The sequence below is a fragment of the Nerophis ophidion genome, linkage group LG25 (genome assembly GCF_033978795.1).
Source record: "Nerophis ophidion isolate RoL-2023_Sa linkage group LG25, RoL_Noph_v1.0, whole genome shotgun sequence".
NCBI classification, from domain to species: domain Eukaryota; kingdom Metazoa; phylum Chordata; class Actinopteri; order Syngnathiformes; family Syngnathidae; genus Nerophis; species Nerophis ophidion.
The window spans coordinates 32,004,944-32,019,760 of record NC_084635.1 but is presented as its reverse complement, the minus strand read 5'-3'; positions in this window follow the sequence as shown (position 1 = coordinate 32,019,760).

The following is a 14,817-nucleotide window of genomic DNA, read 5'->3' as shown; positions in this document are numbered from 1 at the left end:
GTATCATTTCACTGGTATTGTATCACTGGAATTGTATCAATTGTATCATATGACTGGTATCATATATATCTGTATCATATCACTGGTATCGTATGACTGCGTATCGTATAACTGGTATGCATCACTGATATTGTATTATTGTATGATTACTTGTATTATTTTCACTTATATCACTGGTATGGTATCACTGGTATTGTATCACTGATCACTGTATCACTGTCACTGAAATCACTGATGACTGTATCATAACTGTATCACTGATTATTGGCATCATATCACTGGTTTTGTGTCAATGGTATCACGTTGTGTACTGGTATCGTATTACTGGTATCATATCACTGATATCGTATCACTTGTATCCTATCACTGTATCCTATGACTGGTATCATTTCACTGTATTGTATACACGGTTACCTTGTAATCAATTTGGAATATATGCTGGAATCATAACTGGTATTGCATCACTGTTATTGTATACTGGTCATCACGAATCACTGGTATCGTTTCACTGGTATTCGTATCAATGGTGTATCAAGATGGTATCATATGACTGTATCAATCTGTATCATCTGGTATCGATATGACTGGTCACTGTATCTGTATTTTTGAACTGTATTACTGGTATTAATACACTGTATCGTATCATGTATTGTATCACTGGTATTATATCACTGGTATCATATCACTGATAACGTGATTCACTGGTATCATATCACAGATGAAACGGTGTCACTGAATCAGTGTATCACAGATTGGTATCACTGTATCAAATCAGGTTGTATACTGAGATTCGTACAGACTGGTATGTTAGCACTGGTATCTCTGTCACTTCGTATCGTGGCACTGGTATCTTATCACTAGTATCCTATGATTGGTATCATATCACTGATATCCATATCACTTGTATTGTATTTTCTGGTGTATCATCACTTATCTATCACTGTATCATATCACTGGTATCGTATTCACTGGTATCATATCAACTGGATCATATCACTATCAATCACTGTATTATCACCTGGTGTATCACGTTCGTAACAGTAGTATCATATCACCGTATCCTATGACTGGTTGACTCTGTAGAAGAACTGTGGGATCGATACTGATTAGCATTAGCGATTTGCACGGCGATTTCAACACCATTTAATGTGTTGATAGAAACTACAACAAAGACGCAGGCGACAATCACACAGCTGGTGCAATACAACACTTACAGTACTATCACTTTGTAGGGCGCGACTGAGCTGACCACACACTTCACGGACCAAGCTCACTTGTACTTGGTCCAAACGGGGACCACAGACGTGGACTTGGTCTTCATGCGCGTGCCAACAGTTCCCAGAATGTTGTTGTGGAGCAGAAAGTGTAAAGAGAGCCGCAGAGCCGCCCAAGAATTACAGAATATTGGCCCGGGTGTGTTGGACTTGTCAGGAGACTTCTGGGACTGACTTGAAGTGATGCCTTGGCCCGTATCGCCCCAGCACTCAGCCAAGGCAGCCCGACAACACTCGTCCCGCTTAATGTGATCTTCTTGGGCTCCGGCAGAGGAGAAGTGGCAGCCAGAGACACAAACTGGACAAAGAGTCCGATGACGCAGTCATGCACGTACACACAAACACACACATACACATCTACACACATACACACACATACACATCTACACACACACGTACACATACACATGTACACACAAACACACACATACACATGTACACACACACACACATACACATGTACACACAAACACACACATACACATGTACACACAAACACATGTACACACAAACACACACATACACATCTACACACACACGTACACATACACATGTACACACAAACACACACATACACATGTACACACACACACACACATACACATGTACACACATACACATCTACACACAAACACACACATACACATCTACACTCAAACACGCACACATACACGTCTACACACACACGTACACATACACATGTACACACAAACACACACATACACATGTACACACAAACACACACATACACATGTACACACAAACACACACATACACATCTACACTCAAACACGCACACGTACACATGTACACACAAACACACACATACACATGTACACACACACACACACATACACATCTACACTCAAACACGCACACATACACATGTACACACACATACACATACACATGTACACACAAACACACACAAACACACACATACACATGTACACACAAACACACACAAACACACACATACACATCTACACACACACACAACACATGTACACACAAACACACACGTACACATGTACACACATACACACAAACACACACGTACACATGTACACACATACACACACATACACATGTACACACAAACACACACAATCACACACATACACACACACATACACATGTACACACACATACATATGTACACACAAACACACACATACACATGTACACACAAACACATGTACACACAAACACACACATACACATCTACACACACACGTACACATACACATGTACACACAAACACACACATACACATGTATACACACACACACACATACACATGTACACACATACACATCTACACACAAACACACACATACACATCTACACTCAAACACGCACACATACACGTCTACACACACACGTACACATACACATGTACACACAAACACACACATACACATGTACACACAAACACACACATACACATCTACACTCAAACACGCACACATACACATGTACACACAAACACACACATACACATGTACACACACACACACACATACACATCTACACTCAAACACGCACACATACACATGTACACACACATACACATACACATGTACACACAAACACACACAAACACACACATACACATGTACACACAAACACACACAAACACACACATACACATCTACACACACACACAACACATGTACACACAAACACACACGTACACATGTACACACATACACACAAACACACACGTACACATGTACACACATACACACACATACACATGTACACACAAACACACACAATCACACACATACACATGTACACACACATACATATGTACACACAAACACACACATACACATGTACGCACACACACACAAACACACCCATACACATGTACACACGTACATACACAAATACACACACACACAGCATGACAAAAATAGTTGCTTTTGTGTGTGAGGTGCTATGTATGCTTATGTGACAACACAAAAACACACACACACACAGTGCATACACAACTACACACGTACAGACGCACACGTATACACGTTCACACATATACAAGTACACACGTACACAAACAGAATGACAATAATAGTAGCTTTTGTGCGCACACACACACACACACACACATATATATATATATATATATATATATATATATATATATATATATATATATATATATATATATATATATATATATATATATATATATATATATATATATTCATAGATCTGGCATTCAATGTTAAAAAAGTAAATGTTTCTAATCAAGGATTGACTCTGAATGAAATCGCTAACCCCCAGAATCAAATTGAATCATGTGGTGCTGTTGGTATCGCACATGATATCACACTCAAGTAAACACGCTGCATGACCGCTTGTATCGCACATGATATCACACTCAAGTAAACACGCTGCATGACCGCTTGTATCGCACATGATATCACACGCAAGTAAACAGGCTGCAGAACTGCTTGTATTGCACAGAATATCTATCACAAACATTTAAACGCGCTGCAGGACCGCTTGTATGGCACATGATATCACACGCAATTAAACACGCTGCAGGACGGCTTGTATCGCACATGATATCACACACAATTAAACACGCTGCAGGACGGCTTGTATCGCACATGATATCACACCCAATTAAACACGCTGCAGGACCGCTTGTATGGCACATGATATCATACACAAATAAACACGGCGCAGGGCGGCTTGTATCGCACATGATATCACACACGAGTAAACATGCCGCAGGACAGCTCGTATCGCACATGACATCACATGCAAGTAAACACGCCGCAGAACTCCTTGTATCGCACGTGATATCACAGACATTTAAACACGCTGCAGGACTGCTTGCATCGCACATGATATCCCACGCAAGTAAACACGCCGCAGAACTCCTTGTATCGCACGTGATATCACAGACATTTAAACACGCTGCAGGACAGCTTGCATCGCACATGATATCCCACGCAAGTAAACATGCCGCAGGACGGCTCGTTTCGCACTTGATATCACACGCAAGTAAGGAGGCTGCAGGTAAGCTTGTATTGCACATTATATCATACACGCCGCAGAACAGCTTGTATCGCACATGATATCACACACAAGTAAACAGGCTGCAAGACTGCTTATGTCAAAAATTTTAAATACAAGCCGATATCATCCGATTTTGCTGATATCAATATGGAATGATGACCATCCCACCTAAAACTATTGAGTGAGTTTCCCCCCCCCGCCCTATGAAAAGTGTAAAGGAGTCCAAACTTTTTCCCCTGAGGGCCGCACACTGAAAAATCAAAACAAGTGGGGGCCATTTTTATTTTTATTTTATATTTTAAAAACCAATACAATATAAGTTTAAAAAATATACATTCAGGCCTCCACTCAGACCCCATAGGATTTTGCTAAAAGAAAAAAATATTAAAATTGTGTGTTGGCCCTGCGATGAAGTGGCGACTTGTCCAGGGTGTACCCCGCCTTCCGCCCGATTGTAGCTGAGATAGGCGCCAGCGCCCCCCGTGACCCCAAAAGGGAATAAGCGGTAGAAAATGGATGGATGGATGGAAAATGTGTCATCATTCAGTACTATTATTAGTATTATTATTTCAAGTATTAAATCTCTATATCAACATTCTGTCAATATAACATTTTAAAAAATTTAAGTTGTATGCTTTTTTTGTCAAAGAAAACCCTGTTTTTTATGGAAAAAACATAAAATATGAAATATTTTCACCCAATAAAACTTTCAAGTGGAAAATTTGAGATTATATAAGAATTGGAGCCTTAAAAAGGTCAATTACTCATAACACTATTGATTTTTTATTTATTGTGTTATTATTTTTTGAGCAATGACACTTAAAAACAAATCTCATTAAAATGATTGGGATCATTGAAGTGTTTAAAAACATAAATTATACATATATTTTTTTATACTGTTTACTTTTAACACAAAAATCTCGAGATCACTATCAGATCTATCCGCCAATTATAAGTTGTATTGTTGTTTATATATGGGAAACACAAAACATGCAAAATTTCCCCCAAACAATATCTCAAAGTGGAATATTTAATGTGACTTTTTTTGGAGCCTTGAATAGGTCAATAATGACATGGATTTTGATTCATTATTATTTAAAAAAAAATAAAACAAAACAGCCTGCACGGTAGCTTTGTGTTATTCGGGTAAACATTGCAACATTTTATTGTTACATTCCACCTCTTTGCTCTTTCATTACACTTTTTATGTTTTTTTTTGTTTTTTTTTCAATGGTAATTTTAAACTGGGCCGTTAAAAAACACACTATGAACACCCCCGAGTTAATACATGTGACGATGCAAAGGTGGTCTCTTTAGTGAAAACAGGTCATAATAAAAGGCTGCTTTTGCATGAGGATGGACAAGCGGTGCAGGGAAAGGGAGATGCGCACACCTGGGGAGGAGGAAAATGAAACATTCTGCTGAATGTTTTCCAATCCACTTAAACTCTTCACTTCTCATTTGCAGAATAAGAGGCAGAGTGAGGCGAGGGGGGTGCGGGGGGGGGGGGGGGGGCTCATTTTGCATCTCATCTGTTGACAGTCAGCCATGTTGTTATCATTGTGCGCTGCCCTCTAGTTTATCTCCCCGCCCGAGATAACACGTGACTGTGGGGCCAGACAAGCAATTATCTACCTGCCCTCCATCCCGTCTGATTTAAATCGCCAGGCTGTCCCGACTGCGCCGTCCCCCTCCTCGCCTGGATCAATGAGTTCCAGCTCAAAACACCAAACGGCTAATGTTATGGATTGGGGGGCGGAGGATAATCAGCCTGGATCGTCACCAAAACAAGGACACGCTGACATTGAAAGGAGGACAAGTGGGGAAGATTGTCCTGATGTGGTCTACTTTCAGTCCATTGGAAAGTTCTGTTTACTCGTGTGTGATATCATGTGCGATACAAGCGGTCTTGCAGTGTGTTTAAATGTCTGTGATATCATGTGTGATACAAGCGGTCCTGCAGCGTGTTAAACGTTTGTGATATCATTTGCGATACAAGCAGTCCATGCAGCGTGTTTAAATGTTTGTGATATCATGTGCAACACAAGCAGTCCTGCAGCGTGTTCACTCGTGTGTGATATCATGTGCAATACAAGCAATCATGCAGCCTGTTTAAATGTTTGTGATATCATATGTGGTACAAGTAGTCCTGCAGCGTGTTTACTTGTGTGTGATATAATGAGCGATACAAGCCGTCCTGCAGCGTGCTTACTAGTGTGTGATATCATGTGTGATACAAGCAGTCCTGCAGTGTGTTTAAATATCTGTGATATCATATGCGATTCAAGCAGTCCTGCAGCGTGTTTACTTGTGTGTGATATCATGAGCGATACAAGCCGTCCTGCAGCATGTTTACTCGTGTGTGATATCATGTGCGATAAAAGCTGTCCTGCAGCCTGTTTAATTGTGTGTGATATCATGTGCGATACAAGCAGTCCTGCAGCGTGTTTACTTGTGTGTGATATCATGTGCGGTACAAGCGGTCCTGCAGCGTGTTTAAATGTGTGTGATATCATATGCGATACAAGCAGTCCTGCAGCGTGTTTAAATGTTTGTGATATCATGTGTGGTACAAGCGGTCCTGCAGCGTGTTTACTCGTGTGTGATATCAGGTGCGATAAAAGCGGTCCTGCACCCTGTTTAATTGTGTGTGATATCATGTGCGATACAGGCAGTCCTGCAGCGTGTTTAAAATGTTTGTGATATCATATGTGATACAAGTAGCCCTGCAGGGTGTTTACTTGTGTGTGATATCATGTGCGATACAAGCGGTCCTGCAGTGTGTTTAAATGTTTGTGATATCATGTGCGATACAAGCAGTCCTGCAGCGTGTTCACTCGTGTGTGATATCATGTGCAATACAAGCAATCATGCAGCCTGTTTAAATGTTTGTGATATCATGTGTGATACAAGTAGTCCTGCAGCGTGTTTACTCGTGTGTGGTATCATGTGCAATAAAAGCGGTCCTGCAGTCTGTTTAATTGTGTGTGACATCAGGTGCGATAAAAGCGGTCCTGCAGCCTGTTTAATTGTGTGTGATATCATGTGCGATACAAGCAGTCCTGTAGCGTGTTTAAATGTTTGTGATACCATGTGTGGTACAAGCGGTCCTGCAGCGTGTTTACTTGTGTGTGATATCATGAGCGATACAAGCCGTCCTGCAGCGTGCTTACTTGTGTGTGATATCATGTGTGATACAAACGGTCCTGCAGTATGTTTAAATATCTGTGATATCATGTGCGATTCAAGCAGTCCTGCAGCGTGTTTACTTGTGTGTGATATCATGTGTGATACAAACGGTCCTGCAGTATGTTTAAATATCTGTGATATCATGTGCGGTACAAGCGGTCCTGCAGCGTGTTTAAATGTTCGTGATATCATGTGTGATACAAGCAGTCCTGCAGCATGTTTACTTGTGTGTGATATCATGTGCGATACAAGGTGGTCCTGCGACATGTTTACTTATCAGGTGCGAGAAAACACGTTAAAAGGGTCTCTTTTATCACACGTGATATCAGACACAAACAAACACGCTGCGGGACCGTTTGTACCGCGAATGATATCACACACAAGCAAAAATGTTGCACGACTGTATCGCACGTGTTATCTCACACACACAAGTAAACGCGCTTCAGGACCGTTTGTGTCACATATGATATCACACACAATTAAAGATGCTGCAGGACTGCTTGAATGGCACATGATATCAGTAAACGCGCTGCAGGACTGCTTATATCGCAAATGATATCACACGCAAGCAAAAATGTTGCAAGACTTTATCGCACGTGATAGCACACACAAGTAAGCACGCTGCAGGACTGCCTGTATCGCGTATGATATCACACACAAGCAAAAATGTTGCAGGTCTGTATCGCACATGATATCTCACACACACAAATAAACGCGCTTCAGGACCGTTTGTGTCACATATGATATCACACACAAATAAAGATTCTGCAGGACTGCTTGAATGGCACATGATATCAGTAAACGCGCTGCAGGACTGCGTGTATCGCAAATGATATCACACGCAAGCAAAAATGTTGCAAGACTTAATCGCACGTGATAGCACACACAAGTAAGCACGCTGCAGGACTGCCTGTATCGTGCATGGTATCACACACAAGCAAAAATGTTGCACGACTGTATCGCACATGATATCTCACACACACAAGTAAACGCGCTTCAGGACCGTTTGTGTCACATATGATATCACACACAATAAAGATGCTGCAGGACTGCTTGAATGGCACATGATATCAGTAAACGCGCTGCAGGACTGCTTATATCGCGCATGATATCACACACAAGTAAAAATGTTGCAGGACTGTATCGCACGTGAGAGCACACACAAGTAAGCACGCTGCAGGACTGCCTGTATCGCGCATGATATCATACACAAGCAAAAATGTTGCAGGACTGTATCGCACATGATATCTCACACACACAAATAAATGCGCTTCAGGACCGTTTGTGTCACCTATGATATCACACACAATTAAAGATGCTGCAGGACTGCTTGAATGGCACATGATATCAGTAAACGCGCTGCAGGACTGCTTATATCGCAAATGATATCACACGCAAGCAAAAATGTTGCAAGACTTTATCGCACGTGATAGCACACACAAGTAAGCACGCTGCAGGACTGCCTGTATCGCGCATGATATCACACACAAGCAAAAATGTTGCAGGACTGTATCGCACATTATATCTCACACACACAAATAAATGCGCTTCGGGACCGTTTGTGTCACATATGATATCACACACAATTAAAGATGCTGCATGACTGCTTGAATGGCACATGATATCAGTAAACGCGCTGCAGGACTGCGTGTATCGCAAATGATATCACACGCAAGCAAAAATGTTGCAAGACTTAATCGCACGTGATAGCACACACAAGTAAGCACGCTGCAGGACTGCCTGTATCGTGCATGGTATCACACACAAGCAAAAATGTTGCACGACTGTATCGCACATGATATCTCACACACACAAGTAAACGCGCTTCAGGACCGTTTGTGTCACATATGATATCACACACAATAAAGATGCTGCAGGACTGCTTGAATGGCACATGATATCAGTAAACGCGCTGCAGGACTGCTTATATCGCGCATGATATCACACACAAGCAAAAATGTTGCAGGACTGTATCGCACATGATATCTCACACACACAAATAAATGCGCTTCAGGACCGTTTGTGTCACCTATGATATCACACACAATTAAAGATGCTGCAGGACTGCTTGAATGGCACATGATATCAGTAAACGCGCTGCAGGACTGCTTATATCGCAAATGATATCACACGCAAGCAAAAATGTTGCAAGACTTTATCGCACGTGATAGCACACACAAGTAAGCACGCTGCAGGACTGCCTGTATCGCGCATGATATCACACACAAGCAAAAATGTTGCAGGACTGTATCGCACATTATATCTCACACACACAAATAAATGCGCTTCAGGACCGTTTGTGTCACCTATGATATCACACACAATTAAAGATGCTGCAGGACTGCTTGAATGGCACATGATATCATTAAACGCGCTGCAGGACTGCTTATATCTCAAATGATATCACACGCAAGTAAAAATGTTACAAGACTTTATCGCACGTGATATCACACACAAGTAAGCACGCTGCAGGACTGCCTGTATCGCGCATGATATCACACACAAGCAAAAATGTTGCAGGACTGTATCGCACATGATATCTCACACACACAAGTAAACGTGCTTCAGGACCGTTTGTGTCACATATGATATCACACACAATTAAAGATGCTGCAGGACTGCTTGAATGGCACATGATATCAGTAAACGCGCTGCAGGACTGCTTATATCGCAAATGATATCACACACAAGCAAAAATGTTGCAGGACTGTATCGCACGTGATATCACACACAAGTAAGCACGCTGCAGGACTGCCTGTATCGCCCATGGTATCACACACAAGCAAAAATGTTGCAGGACTGTATCGCACGTGAGAGCACACACAAGTAAGCACGCTGCAGGACTGCCTGTATCGCGCATGATATCACACACAAGCAAAAATGTTGCAGGACTGTATCGCACATGATATCTCACACACACAAATAAATGCGCTTCAGGACCGTTTGTGTCACATATGATATCACACACAATTAAAGATGCTGCAGGACTGCTTGAATGGCACATGATATCATTATACGCGCTGCAGGACTGCTTATATCGCAAATGATATCACACGCAAGCAAAAATGTTGCAAGACTTTATCGCACGTGATAGCACACACAAGTAAGCACGCTGCAGGACTGCCTGTATCGCGCATGATATCACACACAAGCAAAAATGTTGCAGGACTGTATCGCACGTGATATCACACGCAAGTAAACACGCTTCGGAACTGCTTGTATCGAACATTTCAAATACAAGTCGATACCACCCGATTTTGCTGATTTGGGACTGATATTAAAATGGAATGGGGACCCCCGCTACCTAAGTATATTGAGTGAGACCCCACCCTCATGTAAAGTGTAAAGGAGTTGATACATGTGACGATGCAAAGGTGGGCTCTTCAGTGAAAACAGGTAAAAAAAAAAAGAAGATGATTTTAACATCGCTAAGGCGTTTCTAAAAATAGCGTATTTTGTGTTTGAGAAGTGTAAGAGCCCGATACACATGTATCGCACCGTTGCCATGGAGACCGAGCTGACCTTGGGTGTTTCCAAGTAAGAAAGCAAGACTTGAGGCAACCAGACTTAGACCACTTGTGCTCGGACATGAATGCAACATTCAGACTAGAACGTTAAAAAAATATAAATATATATATTTGCAATACTTAATTATTTATTCTGTTTACAGCATCGTATGGAGCTGATGATTCCTTCCGGAACAATCTACAACACGCGTGCTTTTTAATTTCTATGTTTCGCTCAGCCAAGGTGGTCTTTGAGGGGGGAGAACATGAATATAATCAACTCTCACTCGGCTGAAGTATGGTTCAGTTCAACATCTTTGATCTGAGGCAGGGGTCGGGAACCTTTTTACCTGAGAGAGCCAAGAATCCAAATATTTTAAAATGTATTTCCGTGAGAGCCGTATAATAACTGAACGCGTGCATGTTTAAGTAAGACCAACATTTCTAAGCTAACTGTGGAGGAGGCGTGGCCTGCGGGACTGCAGCGAAGCGGGTTGTTGCCAGGACCAGCCTCGAAATCAGCAATAGGTGCATATAAGGCCCACCTGGGCCTTTTTATCTAATTTATAAGCAGCAGCCAGGAGGAGAGACGGGGTTGGGGCTGGGGCCAGAGTGCAAGCGAGAACGAAAGAGGAAAAAGACAATTGCTGGAAAGCAACTGAGAGACTTATTGAAAAATAAAAAAAAATATTGTAGCACTGAAACAGGCTCTCATGTGGGTGCTTGGTGGTCTGAAGAACCCCCAGGAGGGCAAACCCTAAACTAACCGATAATAAATAAATCACTTCTTACCCTTATTGCGACTTCTTGAACAAGTGCGGTAGAAAAAAGGATGGATGGATTCAAATGCATGAGCATGTTTTATATTTTGAACATTATTTTTAACAATCTCAGCTCAGATTTATCCAAAAGCCAGATGCAGTTATCAACATCTGGCTCGCGAGCCATAGGTTCCCTACCCCTGATCTAAGGTTTGCACGTACTAAAACACGTGCAAACTGGATAGCGCACACAAAGCTCATTTACTAAGCTCCTGGGTCTCTTTCTTGCATGTTTAAAACAAATATATGATATCATTGGGTTTTTATTTGCAACTTTTTAGAATCAGGTGGAAACAAAGATGCCGCCAGGAAACCGTGAGCATAATTTGTCAGAGCTTTGATGAGCGTAAATGAGTTAAACTGTCATTAAAAATGCTGAAATGCTACGAAAAGGATCTTAATTTTCAGTTAGATAGCGATGTACACATTTGAAGACTTAGAACATCCTAAAAGTATTCACGAGGCTTCAAGTTTTCCACATTGTGTCATATTACAGGCTCATTCAAAAATGGTATGAAATATTTTTGTCCTCAATATTCTACTGAAAAAAAATAATGACAAATTATTTTAAATTTTTGACTAAAAAGACTTATAATTACAAAAAATTACAAATAATCACCGATATATACTTACAGTTAACGAAATTCAGGACTTGAAAGTAAAAAAAGTATATGTGCATGTATATATATATATATATATATATATATTATATATATATATATATATATATATATATATATATATATATATGTATATATATATATATATATATATATATATATATATATATGGGCTTCACGGTGGCAGAGGGGTTAGTGCGTCTGCCTCACAATACGAAGTTCCCGCAGTCCTGGGTTCAAATCCAGGCTCGGGATCTTTCTGTGTGGAGTTTGCATGTTCTCCCCGTGAATGCGTGGGTTCCCTCCGGGTACTCCGGCTTCCTCCCACTTCCAAAGACATGCACCTGGGGATAGGTTGATTGGCAACACTAAATTGGCCCTAGTGTGTGAATGTGAGTGTGAATGTTGTCTGTCTATCTGTGTTGGCCCTGCGATGAGTTGGCGACTTGTCCAGGGTGTACCCTGCCTTCCGCCCGATTGTAGCTGAGATAGGCGCCAGCGCCCCCCGCAAGGGAATAAGCGGTAGAAAATGGATGCAATGGATATATATACATGTATATATATATATATATATATATATATATATATATATATATATATATACATATGTATATATATGTGTAAATATATATGTGTATATATATATATATATATATATATATATATATATATATATATATATATATATATATGTATATATATATATATATATATATATAAACATATATATATATGCATATATATATTGACTTGTCCAGGGTGTACGCTGCCTTCCGCCCGATTGTAGCTGAGATAGGCACCAGCGCCCCCCCGCGACCCCAAAGGGAATAAGCGGTAAAAAATGTATGGATACGCGATACAAGCAGTCCTGCAGTGTGTTTAATTCTATGGGATATCATATGTGATACAAGCAGTCTTAGCATGTTTACTCTAGTGTGATATCATGTGCCATTAAAGCAGTCATGCAGCGTGTTTAATTGTGTGTGATATCATGTGCGATACAGTCCTGCGGCACTTTTACTTGTCTGTGATATCATGTGCGATACAAGCAGTTTTGCAGTATGTTTTTACTAGCGTGTGATATCATGTGCGATACAGTCCTTCACCATTTTTACTTGTGTGTGATATCATGTACGATACAAGCAGTCCTGCAGTGTGTTTAATTCTATGGGATATCATATATGATACAAGCAGTCTTAGCATGTTTACTTCAGTGTGATATCATGTGCCATAAAAGCAGTCATGCAGCATGTTTAATTGTGTGTGATATCATGTGCGATACAGTCCTGCACCATTTTTACTTGTGTGTGATATCATGTACAATACAAGCAGTCCTGCAGTGTGTTTAATTCTATGGGATATCATATGTGATACAAGCAGTCTTAGCATGTTTACTTCAGTGTGATATCATGTGCCATAAAAGCAGTCATGCAGCGTGTTTAATTGTGTGTGATATCATGTGCGATACAGTCCTGCATGCATTTTGCTCGTGTGTGATATCATGTGCGATACAAGCAGTCCTGCAGTGTGTTTAATTCTATGGGATATCATATGTGATACAAGCAGTCTTAGCGTGTTTACTTCAGTGTGATATCATGTGTTATAAAAGCAGTCCTGCAGCGTGTTTTATTGTGTGTGATATCATGTGCGATACAGTCCTGCGGCACTTTTACTTGTGTGTGATATCATGTGCGATACAAGCAGTTTTGCAGTGTGTTTTTACTAGCGTGTGAAAATCATGTGCGATACAAGCAATCCTGCAGCGTGTTTAAATGTTTGTGATATCATGTGCCATACAAGCAGTCCTGCAGCGTGTTTACTTGCGTGTGATATCATGTACGATACAAGCAGTCTTGCAGCGCGTTTTTACTTGCGCTTGATATCATGTGCAATATAAGTTATCTTGCAGCGTGTTTACTTGTGTGTGATATCATGTGCAATATAAGTCATCCTGCAGCGTGTTTACTTATTTGTGATATCACATGCCATACAACCAGTCGTGCAGTGTGTTTAATTGTGTGTGATATCATGTGCGATACAAGTAGTCTTGCAGCGCGTTTTTACTTCCCTGCGATATCATGTGCCGTACAAGCACTCGTGCAGCGTGTTTAATTTTGTGTGATACCATGTGCTATACAGTCTTGCATAAATTTTGCTCGTGTGTGATATCATGTGCGATACAAGCAGTCCTGCAGTGTGTTTAAATGTTTAAACCTCGCCCCATCCTTTCTTGTGAAAGACTGAGCATTTTTTGGTAAGCTGCTTTTATACCCAATCATGGCACCCACCTGTTCCCAATTAGCCTGCACACCTGGGGGATTTTCCTAATAAGTGTTTGATGAGCATTCCTCAACTTTATCAGTATTTATAG